Source organism: Melanerpes formicivorus, unplaced genomic scaffold, assembly GCF_026170545.1.
Source record: "Melanerpes formicivorus ecotype bairdi unplaced genomic scaffold, bMelFor1.0.p_v2 SCAF_1, whole genome shotgun sequence".
Classification (NCBI taxonomy): domain Eukaryota; kingdom Metazoa; phylum Chordata; class Aves; order Piciformes; family Picidae; genus Melanerpes; species Melanerpes formicivorus.
In genome coordinates this window covers 601021-619667 of record NW_027142353.1, presented here as the reverse complement: position 1 = coordinate 619667, position 18647 = coordinate 601021, and positions in this window count along the sequence as shown.

The window sequence follows — 18647 nt, the reverse complement described above, 5'->3', positions numbered from 1 at the left end:
AAAGTTATACCTCACATATGAATATGTACCTCTTGTGTTTGTTGTTGTTTTATTCTACGTTGTGTTCAGAATGTAATAATAGGATAGATGAAGGGTGAAAATTTGATACAATGTGAATCTTTTATAATCCGAGTCTTCATTATTCACACTGAGAAACTGATTATACTGAGATAATACCATAGCTTTTAGAAGGTTGCTCATTAGTCAAAATATGAATATTCTTACAGGTATGTGGAACACGGGGCAGAAAACAAGAGAAAGCAGTAATTAATCTTGCTTCAGGACTGGAAGTATTACTACATGGCTAATGTAAAAGGCTACCTGAACAAACAATCCTGGTAGAAAACCTGCACAGCATGACACTTAAGCAGAGAACATTATCATTCTGCAACCATCCTAGTATTCTCATGTGAAGTTCAGTAACAACTGGTGAGTCTACTGTGTTCAGACGGTGTCAATTCAAGTATTTCTACATGAGGCTCAATTGCATCATGAAGACCCAACCTAAGAAAGTATTTTAAGCCATGGCTAAAGTTAATGAGCAAAGTGAGTTGAAGCCAGTGGTTTTGTATGTATATGTAAATGTTTCTGAATCTGTTCCTTTTTCAGATAATCACATCTGCAGTTTAATCAAGGCTATAAAATATAATGTTGAAGGAGTTAATGAGTGCTCAGTGCCTTGTTCAGTAGCTCATGCAATTTTCAATTTTGGTGTGGCTGTTTTTACAATTATAGAGGGTAATTTTCTATTATTCAATTCACTGTTTGTTTTTACATGTCTGTTTTGTGATGAAATGAGCTGTCCATTCATGGTATGACAGATTACCCCAAATACAGATGACTACAGTGTGAATGTGAATATTTGGTAAAACTGTTACACCCCCTCGTCCTTGTTGACCTTTGCAAAGACTACAAAGGCCAGCAAATATCACTTAAAATGAAAAAAATCATGCATATGATAACAGAACAAGCAAACACTTTGGCCCTCAATCTAGGTTTCAACAAGATATAGAAAACCAGGAAGATTTTTAGAAACATCATGTGCACCCCTTGTGGAGGGTTGAGAGAAAAGGCCTAGCACTCCCTCCCCCACAAAGAGGAAAAAAAAATCACAGCTAACTCAATCGGAAAAGCAAAAGGAATGCTATATTTACAAGCAAAAATGAAATGGAGGTTATATATATACACAATATACAGTATTTACAATATATATACAGGAATATACAGCAAAGAAAAATACAGGACAGAGGAGGGTTCCCCCTCTGTACCCCCCTCTCTCCCCCTACCTCCCTTTTTTCCCAAAAAGGGCTAGAGAGAGAGAAGGTAATTAATAAGGATGAAATTTTGTTAGGCCTCAAAAGCGCATGCAGGATTAGTGCTTATCTGGTATCCAAGGTCAAACTCCGGCTGCTCAGAAGCAGACAGGCTGGAAAAGCAGGACAGAGAGAAGCTGAGAAAAAATTCCAACTGAACTAAAACTTAAAGTTGCATTCTACCAATCTACCAATGAAATTCGTTTAGAATATCTGATTGTTTTTGTTATTATTCCAAAACATTCAGCCAGAGTGTTCCAGCACTATCCCTTTCTTAAAGGCACAGCCTCAAATGGTCACAACCCTAGAGTAAACATTTGATTGACACATATTGATAATCATAAAACAGGTAGGTAGGAAAAAAAAAAAAAGATGAAAAAAACCCTAAAGATTATGAAACTCAATTTTATGCATTCACAAGTAATACTGTAATAATTTCTGGTTAGGATATTTCAGAAAGATGTGAAATTTCAAAGTAGGTGACAAAAAAAAAAAAAGTAATTGCAAATATCAAATAATGTTTGTGGTAAGCAAAAATAAAAAGGCCAGGATTTGAAGAAACTTAAAAGGAATATTAATAACAGAGAATGTGACAAGGCTCATAAAATAATAAAGAGTAAACTGAAGACAATTCTAGTACTCCACTGTATTTTTTTTTTTTTTTTCAGTCTACTTGAAGGTGAATTAAAAATTTAAAAAAGAAACATCAAATCTGGATAGTAGCAAACTGTCTTTATTAGCAGGGAAAAAAAGAGAGCACCTTTCTTTACAGTCTTGTGTTCAGTAATTTCCAGACTCTCCACGCAAAGAAAAGAATAATTAAAGTACATACACATGCAGCTGTCCCATTTTACTTGGCAACTGCCAATTGGATTTATATATATATACACATACAAACACTCAAACTGCATAAGAAGGAGCTTCATGCAGTGAAGTCAGGCTGAAACGTCAGTTAATACGTGACACCAGGTTAGCTGTGGATATTTTGCTTTCATAACCATGTCCACCTTCTTCCCATTAATGTGAAAAAGATGTTATCTGGACATATCTTTCAAGATATTTTCAAAGCTTTGGCTGCTGCTTTGATAAAGGTATACAGGAAGACACTTGTGCCATGCTTATTGCCACAAATATACTATTGCATAAGAGAAAGCAAGATATTCAGTAAATGAGTGAGTGGCTGAAGACATTACTTCCCTGGGGGTTCCAGTTCATTCTACCTCTCTTAAGGAAAAGAGTTACAGGAGTCAGGAGTATAAGTGTACAAAAGTCCTGAAAAATCAATGATAACTATGCTGCTAGTCATTTCTTCTGAGACTGACATTAGGTTAGGTGATAAGGTAATAAGTATATAGGCACTTTTTAAATAAGCATTATAAAACTTTGTGTTTATGGAGGAGGAGCACACTCTTGAACACAGATGTATTGATTGTTTATTGTTATAGAATTCATTAATTTATAACTAATAATATGGTAAATAGGAATATAAATTAAAATATCAGCAACTTTTTATTAATATGAAAAATTTCCAAAAATGTATCAAAGAGGTTTGGTGTACAGATGGAATATATATTTGCAGTGGGAATGTATAATACTTAGGTAATGTAACAATTTTAATAACTTTAGGCAAACTGGAAAGAATAACAGAAAGAAAAGTGAGTCCCTGGGAGCAATAGGACACTTGGCACAGGGAGAGACTTGACAGGTTCAAATGGGCCAATAGGGCAACCAAAGTCAGCAAACAGTTACCCAATGAAATGGGACTGTGCCAGGCTGTAGCCAGGAAAGGCAGAAACACAGGCCTGCTCTGGGAAAAGCAGTGGCCAGTACGCGTGTTCTTACTCCAAAAGGAGACTGCTTACCAGACATCTTGGTGCCTATTCTTGTGTCCCTTTTCCCATGTTACCCCATACTCCTACTGGGAAGAGGAGAGTGGGACCATGTCTAGACACACTAGGATTTGTCTGGGTTTGTGCTGGGCCTTTTTGGACCTACTACCACAGTTATGAAATAATTGTATATGTGTTTTCATTATTAATCTTGTGAAACAACAGTGTTTTTCATGTAAGTGTCACCGTTTAAGGAGCAAGGCAGAGCTCTCTTTAACCCTTCCCAAAGTAGTTAAAGAAAAGCACTCCAGACAGAATTGGATAGAATTAGAAAGTTGGAATGGAATAGAATAGAACAGAACAGAACAGAACAGAACAGAACAGAATAGACCAGGTTGGAAAAGACCTTTGAGATCATTGAGTCCAACCTATCATCCAACACTATCTAATCAGCTGAGCCATGGCACCAAGCTCCCCATCCAGTCTCCTCCTAAACACCTCCAGTGATGGTGACTCCACCACCTCCCTAGGCAGCCCATTCCAATGGGCAATCACTCTTTCTGTGAAGAATGTCTTCCTAACATCCAGCCTAAACTTCCTCTGCTGCAGCTTGACACTGTGTCCTCTTGTTCTGGTGCTGGTTGTCTGGAAGAAGAGACCAACCCCCTCCTGTCTACAGCCTCCCTTCAGTTAGTTGTAGACAGCAAGAAGGTCTCCTCTGAGCCTCCTCTTCTCCAGGCTAGGCAACCCCAGCTCCCCCAGCCTTTCCTCACAGGGCTTGTGCTCCAAACCCCTCACCAGCTTTGTTGCTCTCCTCTGGACACATTCCAGCAACTCAGTATCTCTCCTAAACTGAGGGGCCCAGAACTGGACACAGAGCTCAAGGTGTGGCCTGACCAGTGCTGAGTACAGGGGCAGAGTGACTTCCCTGCTCCTGCTGGCCACACTACTCCTGATACAGGCCAGGATGCCATTGACTTGGCCACCTGGGCACACTGCTGGCTCATGTTCACCCTACTATCCACCAGTACCCCCAGGCCCCTTTCTGCATGGCCACTCTCCAGCTACTCTGACCCCAGCCTGTAGCACTGCATGGGGTTTGTTGTGGCCAATGTGTAGAACCCAGCACTTAGACGTGTTAAATCTCATGCCACTGCATTCTGCCCATCTGTCCAGCCTGATTATGTCTGATTACTAGTAAAGCATATAGCTAGAAATATTTCTGTTCTTTTATTTTTTTCATAGTTTATTTTTCCATAGTTATTAACATAATTGCTGCATTACTTTATCATCTCTGCATTAATGCTAGCAGATGAAACACGTCAGGAGCTTGCACTAACTGAAGTCTCATGCTAAATCATTATTTCAGTTAGCCAATGCCCTTGAACTTGCTTTGGCTAGCTCTGGTCCCTCCAGTCTCACTGTCATTCTCACCAGCTACTTCATCTGCTAAGCACTTAATTGCTACAATAATATACCTCTCTCTTCTGTTCCTCCATGTATCAATTCTCACTGATGCTCTGCTCACAGCAAGCCCTCAGATATGCAATTTATTTTGAACTTTTACTGTGAGGTGTTTGCCCTGTAAGCTTTGATTTTCACTGAGCAAAAAGCCACTTTGAATAAATCCTGATTATAGTAATTTGTCCATTTAGATATTTCGTTGTTAAAATGTCCAGCATTTGTTTTATGCGCAGGATTTGTACTTGTCTTTTTTGCCTAATTACATGAAAACACGACACATTCTTTCTTGATCTTTCTTCAGTCCAATGTTTTTGGTAGTCAAGCATTCAGCAGGTACTAGTTTAACAAACAAAATACTTCCCATAGAAACTTTCAAGACTGCATTCCAAAAAATATAGTGGCTGGCATACTGTTACACCATCTGAGATTATTTAAAGAACACCAGAATGCTTACAAGGGAAGTTGATACAACTGCCAACTTCATAAAAAAAAAGTTTGTCATAGATTTTTAAGAGGTAGGAAGAGGAGAGAGATATTAAAATCTTCCTGAAGAAACCCCTCATTTGTGTTTTCAGATAATTTTGTGTGTCCTTTGTAGGCTTAATATTATGTTAGAACTCATGAAAGTGCCTTTTTTTGAAATGTACCACATGAATGCTGTCGATTGGCATGAATAGCAGATCCTCATTTGTGGCTGAGAAAGTCTGAATTATCATTAGGACTAACACACTGCTATCCTATACCACAATTAGAACAAATAAGAAAAGTCGAATTTTATGATCCCATAGCAGAAGCTGTCAGTTGACCAAATAATATAAAACATAAAAAGGATAAGAAAAGATTGTTATGTATGCATTATTAGCTTTATTGCTTGATAAATAATGGATACATAGGTACAGCACATAGTGTAAGAATGTAATTTTTACTATTATACTGGTTTTGACTGTAGAAATGTAATAAATTTGCTGTCTTTATAATTGGTCACTTTCATTTACTTCCTCATATTTTTGGCAACATGGAGAGGAGAGGAGAGCTATAGTCTGTATTCTGTTGATTTGTTATCCCATTTTCCTTTACTATAGTAATTTGTTTCTCAGAGAACAAGATGAGATGCGGATAATCAGTTGAAAGTTGTGTACTTTGTATTGATGCAGGACATAGTAGAACAAGTGATGCATCAATGACTGCAGCAGCAAGTCTCTAGCAAATTCTGCCTTCACTTGCAGCTGGTTATTGAAAATGTTGCTGAGTCATTAGACAGTCATTTGCTTAGTCTTTCAACAGCCCATTTATCATAAGCCCATAGAGACATAACCTGAAGAATTCAAAAGCCCTAAGCTAAATTTTGGTTCTGGTAGTTTTGATGCTTGATCACTAGCACATGGAATATGGAGACAAGGAGAGTCGTCATGACCATCAAACATTAGCTGAATATCATAGGTGTTCCCTCTTTGTGAAACAACCAAGTCAAACAAAATCCACATAAACAAATAATAATAAAAAACCTAGTAACACACCAAAGACCCTTCTGTTTGCAGTGCTTCTAAAGAAACTAGTCTTGGCCATGGCCCACTGTACTTCCTAATATTTTGGAAAATATGTAGCAGAGCGCTCCACAAAAGTGGTGCCCCAGGGAGGTGGTGGAGTTGCCGTCCCTAGAGGTGTTCAAGAGGGGACTGGACGTGGCACTTGGTGCCATGGTCTAGTAGTCATGAGGTGTTGGGTGACAGGTTTGACTTGATGATTCTTGAGGTCTTTTCCAACCTTGTTGATTCTATGATTCTATGATTCTATGATTCTATGATTCTAAGTCATGCAGAAACCAGAAACAAAGTATGAGTTCCCATCTCTGTTGTCCTGCTGATAGCTATATAAGTATTGGTGATATTGCTTGTAATTTCCCAGGCATACCAGTAAATAAATTACTGTGTTTCTAGCTGGAGAAAAAGAAAACCCAGCACAAACACAGCCACTTATACCTTGATTTTTGTTATCTACATGCCATGCCTGTAAATCTATTTAGTTACAGATTTTAATTTGTCATTTGATAGATTTTGTCTTTTTTTCTAGGATCAAACATTTTATTTGTTTTAAATAGAGCAGAAAAAAGCAACAAGCATAACAGGCATGTGAGAAGAAAATAATTTGATTAAATATGAAACATTCAAACATTGAATTATTTGCATCCTTAGTTCACTGTAGTTGGGATATCCCATACACTGATTTTTAAAAATAGGTAAACAACAAAAGAATGAATGTTTGTCAAATAATTGTCAAATAGTCACTAATTGTCAAATAGTCAGTAAATTCATTAATTCAAATAAAATAATGTATTAGATCCAAGTGCTAATGGAGCTGACACACTACTTAACCTAGCACTTTCAAGCAAACTGAATTGAGAGACATCCTGAAGTTAAAGCTGAATTACAGCTTTCATTTTTCATCCATGCTGAAGTTCTTTGCAGCCTGCATTCTGACATGATAAAAAAGACTAAAAAGCTAACTAAATAAATCTATTCATTTTGATCATCACATCTCAGAAATAACAACTTTGCATCTTGTGTTCTCCTGTTGGCGCAGTAATTATCACTCAAATATAGCAAATGGTCAAAACAAGGAAGAACATGGGAGTAACTTAGGAGATAGGTCATTCTAAAATGCAGTATTGAATACTATAAAGTTAATCTTGTTTTCATATATATGAATGATAAAAGTCAGGGAAAATAATTAAAATTTTACATGGATCTCTCTTCATATACTCTTTTTCTCAGTCTCTTGTATTTTGTCTCAGCCTTAAGTCTGATATTAACAAAAAGGAGTAGTGTGTTTGGTTGATTGGTTGTTTTTTGTCTTGGTTTGAGTTTTTATTGTTGTTGGGGGAGTAGCTGTTTGTTTGGCTTTCTTCTTTTTCTATTGAAAGTGGAACAGTTTCAGTTTTCTTTTAAATGTCCATCAGACCCATTGCTTCCCATTACATGGTGAACACTTCTGGATATCTTGTACTGTCAAAATACCAAAGCACACATATACTTAATAAGATCATCGATGTGTTACTCAGTTTAGTGCTATGTTATAACTGCTATAGGTTTGCCTCACAGAATCACAGAATGATAGTGGTTGGAAGGGACCTCTGGAGATCATCAGGTCCAACACCCCTGCCAAAGGAGGTTCACATAAAGCAGATTGCACAGAACAGTATCCAGTCAGGTTTTCAATTAATACAGAGACTCCACCATCTCTCTGGACAGCTTGTTCAAGTGCTCTACCACCCTCAAAGGAAAGAATTTCCTCCTCATGTTTAGGTGGAACTTCTTATGTTCAACTTTGTGCCCCTTACCACTTGTCCTGTCACTGGCACCACTGAAAAAATACTTTCCCCATCCTTCTGATATCTGCCCTTCAAGTATTTAACATCATTGTTAAGATCTCACCTCAGTCTTCTCTCCTCTAGCTAAACAGCTGCAAGTCTTTCAATGTGCCTCATCACATGTAAGATCATATGCTTGGTGCCATGGGTTAGCTGTTTGGGTGGGTTGGATTGGTTGATGGGTTGGACACGATGATCTTGAAGGTCTCTTCCAACCTGGTTTGGTTTATTCTAATAAAGGTTTATTCTAAAGGATGAGCAGAGGGCTGGAGCTCCTCTGCTGTGGAGACAGCCTGAGAGAGTTGGGGCTGATGTTGACATGTGGTAACTTACATGAAGTTTAAGCAACTGTCCCCATCCCTGGAGGTGTTCAAGAGGGGATTGGATGTGGCACTTGGAGCCATGGTTTAGTCATGAGGTCTGTGGACAGGTTGGACTTGATGATCTTTGAGGTCTCTTCCAACCTTGGTGATATTGTGTATATTGTGTAGATAATGGCAGTGTTGTAACAACTGTTTAGAAAGAAAATATCACAATTGATCAGAATTTTTTTAAAAATAATTTCAAAAATGTTTTGCTGAAAAAATGTGTGCTTTTGATTTTTTGGATGTAAGCATTTATTATTGAAAGCCTTTATTGACAGTCTCCATATTTCTTGAACTATTGGAAGACTCAATAAACAGTAATTTTGAAAATTCCCAGGCAACCAGCACCAGAACAAGAGGACACAGTCTCAAGCTGCACCACGGGAAGTCTAGGCTTAAGGTGAGGAGAAAGTTCTTCACAGAGAGGGTTGTTAGCCATTGGAATGGGCTGCCCAGGGAGGTGGTGGAGTCACCATCCCTGGAGGTGTTCAAGAGGGTATTGGATGTGGCACTTGGTGCCATGGTCTAGTAGTCATGATGTGTTGGATGACAGGTTGGACTTGATGATCTTTGAGGTCTTTTCCAACCTTATTGATTCTATGATTCTATGATTCAATGATTCTATGATTATAATTCATTAGATAAATTAGGAATTTTTCAACCACATCTAGAAATCACTAGAAATGTTTTATATAAAAGATCATATAAATAAAAATGGTAAATATATGTGGTGAGAAAGACTTTATTAAAAGTGATTTCTCAATATGAAGAATAATCTCAAGATAAAATAAATAGTATTCATTATATCCCTAATTTTTGTTTCAGACTTGAATGAAGATCCTGTATGCTGCAAAAAAAAATGCTACGGTCTATATTTGGAATAATGCCGTTATTATGAACATCTATAATTTCTGACATACAATATAGAATCATTTAGGTTGGAAAAGATCCTTAAGGTCATCAAGTCCAACCATTAACCTAGCACTGCCAAGTACCTCACTAAACCATGCCACTAAGTGCCACATCTACACATCTTTTGAATACCTCTAGGGATGGTGTTTTTTCTAATATCCAGCCTAAGTCTCCCCTGAAACAACTTGAGGCCATTTCCTCATGTCCTGTTGTTACTTGGTAGAAGAGACTGAGATCCTACCCTGGTGCAACCTGATTTCAGGTAGCTGTAGAGAGTGATAAGGCTTCCCTTCGTCCTGTTTTTCTCCAGGCTTAACAGTTCCAGTTCCTTCATCTGCTCCATATAAGAATTGCACTCTAGACCCTTCATCATCTTCATTGCTTTTCTTTAAATGCATTCTGTCATCTCAACGTCTTTCTTGCAGTGAGAGGCTCAAAACTGAACCCAGCACTTGAAATGAAGTGTCAAAAGTGCCAAGTATGAAAGTGCTTCCTTATTCCTGCTGAGTGCATTACTTCTGATTCAAGCCAGGATGTTTATATGCCTCCTTAGCATATAAATATTTTGTGCTCAGTCTCAGAAAGTTTTTGGTTTCACATTTTTCAGGAAAAAAATAAAGAGTTTTGATTTATGTATATGCTGCAGTTATGAAAAAAATAGGCTATATATATACTGTAAGCATGGAAGATATTGATATATAACATCATTGCATTTTTTTTAAAACCAGTGGTTGCTTTAACACATTCATAATAATAGAATTTTATAAAAACCTCACCTAACCAAATTATGTGATATGCCTTTAATACAAAGGTGTATGCTCCTTTGTATTGTATAACCATGGTCCAAACATACAATTGCCTCCTTGCAGCTTTGCTTATTAAATAAATTCTAAACTGCAGTTATGATGGTTTCATTGTTCATAAAATTAATAACTGCTGCAAGATAACAATCTCAAGTAATACAGTGTACCAGTATTAGTCACCATTAGGTGTACTGCAAGAAGCAACAAAAAGGAGTCCCCAAAGTCCTCTGTCAATTTATCTCTGTCTTGACCTACAACCCCCCTGGTGTTCCATCCCTGGCCTTCTCTTTGTCCTGGAACAGGCATTAACAAACCAGCTAAACGTGTTTGGTTACTGCCCTTTGTCCTCGATCCCCATTGCAGGGTCCAGGTTTGAGGTCGAGGAGCAAATAGGCAGGTGCCTTTGAGGCTTCCTGGAGGGGGTGGAAGCTGGACCCCGAGCCTCATGTTTCATAGAGGCAACTGCACGTGTCAGAGGCTATTTGAGAAGGCGTGTGCAGTTTTGCCTGCCATACAACACTTTGAACTGATTGGCAGGATTTGAATAGCTAATGTGCCTTTGGGCTGTTCTGTTTTCAAAAAGAGAATTTATAGGGGTTGATTTTAGAGACCACATCTCTCTCATATATCTTATCGCTCTCATATCTCTTATCTCTATGTAACCACACACCCCCCAACCCCCATCCCCCCTTCATTAATTGGATCCAAGGTGGCAACAGACACCTACTTCTTCAGGGCCATTAGCTTCTTTTGTCCCAGAAGCATAGTGTTGGAGTCACAGGTCTCCACTACAGCAGTGTGCTCTCCCTCTCTCTCACTTCCTCTAATTTTGGATACTACCTTTTGGATTATTTCTGCATCTTGGATTACGACTATGAACTCAGAGCATTGCTTCAATCAGCAAAGGTTTTGGTAGTTAACAGCTCAGTTGTTTGTGAGTAACTTTCGCTACTTTACCTGGCATTTCCAAGGTTTATAGCCTGTTTACATTTCAGTATTTCAGTATTCCTAAGGTTGGAAGGGACCTCCAAGATCATCAAGTCCAACCTGTCACCACAGACCTCACGACTAGAGTAGGGAGGACACTACTGCCCACTGCAGGCTTGAACTCATGACCTTCCCACTAAGGGTCTTATGTGCTACCAACTGAGCCACCTGTTGCTTAACTCTGTTGTGAACCCAAGGTGGTCCATCTTGCCACCAGAGGTGGCACTGTTGGTTTTTTTTGCGCATATAAGAACTTTCCACTTTGTTCCTCTGTATTCCAAGTTCTGAGTCTCCTAAACTCTTTTTCTACTGGTTATTAATATCCTATTGCGTGTAATCAACCTATCATCAGCCAAGCAAATGAACCTGGATCAAATTGGTGTGGAATATTTTTTTACTATTCAATAAATCATATTCATATTTTCTCATATTTCTGGCTTATCAATATCATCAAAAGCTATAGCGTCCTTAAGCAAAGACTGACAACTGTGCCAAATTGTGACAGATTATGTTGTTGATACATAATATTGACATTTTTCCCCAAGGGACAATATAATTACCAGGATAAAATAGAAATAAGATAAATGAACCAGAAACAAAATCTTATTAAAAAAAAAAAAAAAAAAAAAAGACATGTTTTAACAGAGACATGAGAGAAAGCAGCACTTAAAAAATATAAGATGCTTTAAAGACTCACATCCTCATCTCAATATATCTGCAGTCACTGATACTTTAGATAACTTTACAAATTATTTATTTGGAATAAAATAGAGTTTTACTTTCTTATAAAAGCTGTGTTAACATTCCGCATGTCTTAGCCACTTATCTCGCCGTATAAGTTTTTGTGTTCTTCTGTAGTATTTGCTTTTTCAAGCTTCCATCCAAAAGAGAGTTTTTGGTGACTATAATAAAGGTTGCCTCTATTCTTTGACATGACTTTTGATTATTGCTTCTATCATAGAATCAAAGCATCATAGAATTAATAAGGTTGGAAAAGACCTCAAAGATCATCAAGTCCAACCTGTCACCACAGACCTCATGACTACTAAACCATGGCACCAAATGCCACATCCAATCCCTTCTTGAACACCTCCAGGGATGGTGACTCCACCACCTCCCTGGGCAGCCCATTCCAATGGCTAACAACTCTCTCTGCGAAGAACTTTCTCCTCACCTCGAGCCTGAACTTCCCGTGGTGCAGCTTGAGACTGTGTCCTCTTGTTCTGGTGCTGATTGCCTGGGACCAAACCCCTCCTGTCTACAATCTCCCTTCAGGTAGTTGTAGACAGCAATAAGGTCTCCCCTGAGCCTCCTCTTCTCTGGGCTAATTGTATTTATTTATTTTCCCCTTTTCTGTATTTCTTTTTCTTTCACAGCTTTAAGCTTCATTTTCTCTTTCCTAATCTTGTAGTTGACTCGTCATCCTCTTTAGCTTTAAGTTTCTTGTCTGTCTTTCCTGATGTGCTGTTAGTTCATTTTTGTCTCTTCACATGTACAGATACTGCTTTTCTCTTCTTGTTCTGCTAACTTGAACTAAATTCTAACATCTATCTTTTTCCTTCTCATACCTCTTAATTATTCTATTACTACATAGTCCTTCAGAGTCTGATGCCTTTTATTTTTTCCCTGCGTGAACTGTATTATTTTATATTTTCTGCATGGGGAACAGTTAGTTAACCACATTAGGAATATTTGATTGTCAAAGAGGAAAAAAAAAAAACCAAAAAAAAAAGCAGCCTCATAATTTCTTTCTGGCCTATTTCAGCTTAAACAGGCCGGGAAGCAAAATTCTTGCTGCAAAGACTATTCATCTGTTGTGAGAAAGGGGGTGAACTGCCATAATCACATTCAGTCATTCATTTTTAGGGGCAGTGATACTTGAGTGCTAATGTGATAATGAAGCCAAATGTGAGGATTGTCTCTTCCAGAGTTCCATGTGTACAGAGAAGTGTAACAAGCAGACTAGTGATCATTCAAGAACAGCAGACATACTTCCCAAGGACTTTAAGCAGAGCTTTCTATGAAGAAAAAAGTCTATTTATGCCACCTTTTTGAAGTACACCACATCATAGCTGAAGGTTCTGATCCTTTATATTAGGTGTATTCTTGGAGCATCTTCAGTCACTATAGCTCATCTGAGAGGAAGGGTATTTAGATTCAGAAACTAGAAAGTACTGCTGTGTCCTGTAATATACACTTCACTTAATCTCTTACATATTCATTACCTCCAAAAGGGGTAGTGGAGAAAAATGAATGTGTTTAGATGTGGCATGATATTTGTAAAAGCCAATGCAGGAATGATCAGAATGCTTCCATAAGAGGAATGAAATAAACAAATAAATAAATGAGTCAAGCACATTTGTCATAATGGGGAAAGAAATCCTAATTTGCCTCTAGGTGCAGTCAACATTATGCATCACAGTGTGCATTAAGCACAGGAATAACATTTTGAACTGTCTTAATACATTAGAAAGAGTAACCAGAACATCCATGTAGATGCCTCTATGCAAAACCAATTCTGAACATAAAATGGAGTTTAAAATAATTTAATTTAAACTGTATGGATTAAATCCATACAGAAAAGGTGAGCAGAATGTATAGTGGCTGAAATGAAGGAATGGCTGAGCAGATTTGAATACTGATTTAAATAGCAAACCAACTATTATGTAGGCAGGAAATTTGAAATTATTCTTTCAGTGAGGACAAAAATTGAAAATATGTGAAATCAGGAAGTGCTGCAAATTGTGCAGAGGGAAGAAAAGCGAAGGGAATAACTATTGCAATATTAATTATCCTGGCTCCTACACAACTTCTTCTGAGGCCATTTCAGTCTGATTTGATTCTTTACAATTTCCAGTGATAGCCCTTACTTAGGGTTGCTTACAGGTAGTAGAAGAAAAGGAGGAACAGAGAAGGAGGGCAACAAGAAGCATTAACACAATATGAGGGAGGAGAAAACCATCACAAACACTGTGCTTATACTTGGATGCAAAACAGCTTTTGTTGGGCATGTTGTCAAAGGGTTACTATTTCTTAGCAGGGCAGTTGCTGGAAAACAGCTTTTATTCTTCTATAATATTGTTCAAAATATTTACCTTGTTTTTGAGATACAAAGAAATGATGTCTAGGAAAAACAATTGCCCTTGAACAACTTACAAATATATATATATATATATATAAAATAATATAATAATATAACAATATAATATATATAATATAATAATATATATTTATATATATATAAATAAAGACAATATATTAGTTTAATTGAAAGTGATGACATTAATGGTGATTCATGAAGTTTACTGCTACTTATCTAGTCTAGTAAGCACAAAACTAGATATGACTAAATCAGTCTTCCAAAAATGAGAACAAGCTGAGCACATTACAAGGAACCAATAATGAATTATTTGATTTCAGCTGAGGCAGAGCTGTTTCCTCAAATGCTGTATATATATACCCTTTTCCACCTTTTTTCCTAGCTCCAAGTCTTTGTGCAACTTAGCATAAATGTATAAACATAAATTCAATTTCCCTTTAAAGTCTCCTCATGCATAAAAGTTACTCATTTAGATTCTTTACAGGAATTTTCATGACCAAAAATAAAACTTACCAAGTTGTGTGATGAAAAAAAAAAAAAAGTGGGACATAATAGGACTGAATTTTGTAAAAGAAAAAAAGAAAGAAAGGAAAAAGTACATCTAATAAAAATAATTCAGTAATAGGGAACACAAGTGGTTATTAGAGGTTTTTAAGAAACCCTTTTATTCACCTTTCTCTTAGACATATTTTGATATAGATTTATAAACTTGGCAGGTGAGAGAAAATTATAAAATACTTCTCCAATGAAAAACAACCTGCAAATTGAAAATGAAACAGTTTCTGCAAAACTAGACTCTTCTTGGAGAGTGAAAAGAAAATCACCACAAGATGGCTCCCCAGCTTCTCCAAATATCAGGTGTTTTTTTTTCCCCCTCTCTTCACTTTTTTTTTAATCAAGCTACTTTCCACTGAAGGCATTGATTATCTTATAGAAGTCTGGAGTACAGCTGAACAGACTGTGGATTAGAGCCTTGTCTAATAAAATAATAGCTATTTTTACATTAAATCCCTGGAGATCTCTTTGAAAGGTAATTCTGTTACTTTAATTTCTGTACCCCATAAAAGGCTGTTATCTAGTTTGTGCTTCTGTTCTTCTTTTTTTTTTTTTTCCTCTCTTTTTTTTTCCTCTCCCTTTTTTTTTTTTTTTTTTAACTTTCCTAACAGACAAAGATTGGCTCAGAGAATTCAAACTGATTTGGAGTTTAAGCCTCCTGCTTTTAAAGGCTAAAGCAGCTTATGCTCCTAAGATCTTGAAGTTTCTAAAACTACTATAATTTTCATGTTGCATATTTTTTTAATTATTATTTTTCTTGGCCACTATTTTTTTTTTCAAAAGTAGGACCAAAATATAAAGGTGTGAGCTATTCGAGGGATGATGTTCCCAAAACAATCTGAAGTCACTCTAGAATACACATCATTCTTAAAGAAAATTCAGAATTTGTGGTAAATTTTTTATTTTATTTAAAAATCAAAACAAATTTGAGTTACAACACCACATTCAATTAGTCAAAACAGCACGCATTTATTTTAGAATAGCACTTCTAGGATTAATAGGTTTTGCCGGAAGGATGTTATTGATACAGTATTCCTAATATAAAGTCACAGCAGAAGAAAGAACAGAAGAACCTTAGGGGGTTAGAAGTGGAAAATTTAGCATAGAAAAAGTACTTGGCAGAACAGAAATCTTTTCAGTGTGTTTACAACAGAAAGACAGACTTTTACGTATGCTGAATAATAATCTGTTTTCTTTGCAAGATCTGCGCTGTAAGTCTAAGAGCCTTTCATCACAGAGGAAGCAAGAGTGGCAGAGTTCACTGCAAACTATGTGCTGCAAACCTGAATGTTTGCACTTCCACAAGGTCAGAAGTGCAAGTTATGTCCATTCTGTCTTTTAAGCCTGTTTGTGAATTCTCTCTTCAGGCCAAAGTCATTGATCCATCACACTACCTATAAATTTTCACTCAGTCACAGGGCAACATTTGCTTATAAACTGTGATCTATAATTCTTAATGCAGAGAAAACAAAATACAAGAATGTGCTCCTTGTTCAAGTGCGGAAAGCAAAAATCATACTTTCATTAAAACAAAGCTGCTATTTTCCAGAAAAAAAAAAAAAAAAGAAAAAAAAGACAGAAAATATCTGAAGAAGAATAATAACTAGGAGGATGAAGGAAACTGGAAATAAGTATAAATTTATAAAATTGAAAGAAGGTTTATTAAAGGTTCAGATGAGAAATTAGAAAATTGGGTTGTCCCAAGTCTTGGGTATAAGAATTTCATGGATATATTCAGCAATCAGTATATCAGGACAGTATGAAAAATCTGGAATATGACAGTGTCAAGGCCTGGCAGAAATGGAAGTTTAAGTGTAGGGATCCAGCAACTTAGCAATTCACATTGAATTCTGACCTGTATTTCCAATGTGCTATTGCGCTACTGTGTTCAGACGATATAGTATCCTTAAAGTAGTGAAGACAAATTTTAAGCATAGTTTTACCCCTCCACGTTCTCTTGTTCTAAGTCAGGAAGTCTTTTTGAAAGTAGTCATGCCTGTTTTACAAATTATTTGATCTTTCTGGATCTCAGCCCTAAACAGCAAATGCAAAAGTAAATTGCAATCAGGGAAATCGTTGACTCACTGAGACACTGAAACCCAGCTGGTGCATTATTTCACCCTTAGTATGGTCTGTCAGGAAGAAATATTTCTTCATCTACATTAAGAGTATTTCCTTCCATCTGGCAGAGGAGACTTTCTCTTCAAGAGCAAAGAGTTTTAGTGCATTCTGGGGGTTATTAATTCATTTATTTATTTTTCTACTTATTTTCTCAATTTGACGATAAAACTCGTAACAGATTCCTGTATTATTGATTTAACATTCACTACTCATAAAAACAGGTATAATGAGGTAATTAAAGATTGCTTGTGAAAAATGATGAGGATTGCCGGCTACCTTTTGCTTAATCTATGTCATTATGGCAAAATGTTTTCAAGCCACCGTAGTGGCATTAAACCCAAGAGGAGAATTTTAGCCCAAATGAGTTGGTGCCATTCCCTGTGTTGCAAACCTTGTCCTCATTCAGATTTTACATACCTATTGATTTAGACAGAAAAAGACATTCTTACAAATATTTTAAAAACACACAATGTCACAAGAAGCATTAGTAACTGTCTTGAATTATTCAGTAATCACATCTATATAATGTATATTAGAACATCAATCAATGGAATAGGCTTATCTTCTCAGAAAGAAAGTATGGAGCTGCTGTTTTGTTAAAAATTGTTACTTCCATTTCTGAACAGAGCAATTTTTAAAATTCCTTGAGTAAAATGCTATCCCTAGAGAAAGATGGAAAGTTCCTTCAATCAGTTTAGTAGCCACAAATTCACGGCAACATAAAAATGTTGAAACCTATACACTTAATTTACTTCACTCAGACAAATATTATTTCTTTACACAGTTAAAATATTAACCAATTGCAGAAAAACAAGGGAAAATAATGAAGACCCTTGTTTAATCCATTCACAGGATGAGTTCTCAATCACATCTGGTTTTGTCTGCCTATCAGTATAGAGTAGCTACATGCATTTATATGCATTATATACCATTACAGAGACAGATGACAAACAGGACAGACATGAAAAAATAAAATCTTAACACTTGCAGCTTTTCCTAAGATTACACAACAATGAAATGGGGGTGGGGGGGGTTTAATATCTTGATGAAGTGCATTTTAAAGCCATTCTTCACAAAATCAAAGAATCACAGAACTCTTTCCATATATATATATATGTACATATATGTACTTAATAAGAGAACAAATTGATCTTCTATGAAATCATACATAAAAGTAGATAGCAATGATCTGTCCACCAATATTGTGGGTGGTTTTGCTTAAGCACTTCAGTGAATTGAGCTTTCTAGAAGTTCATCCACAGCTCTGTGAAATCCGTGCAACATTTTCCAGTGATCTCAAGTAATCTTTAATTAAAACAAAACTACAGTCATATGTTTTTATTCAAGCATCTTTAACACACTGAAACTGTGTTACAAATCAGCTTAGAAAATTAAATAAGCATAATCTTGAATCAACTTTAATATCTGATTTGAAAAGACAAAAGACAACCTGTTTCTCTGAGATATATTTTGTTCAATTGAAATTAGATTTTTATTTTCTCTTGTGGATGCTGAAATGATAAATAATTCTGTCTAATTTGTGTGATGAAAAATTAGGAGCTTCTTTGCAAGGTTACTCTTTTTAAAAATGTATATATTTAATTAACAGAAATATGCCACAGATTAATGTATTTTGAATGGTATTAGGTGAAAAGTAATGAATGACGAACTCCAGAGCATCGGAGTGAAAAAGTTTCTTCATTCTCTTTTAATAATTCATGAGCAAAATTTTGTAGCTATTACCAATAGAATTCAGAATGGTCTTCCTGCTCAAAGTGAAATTCTCTTAGATTAGTCACCAAGCTGTACAAGAATTCCTAGGACCTAGCTA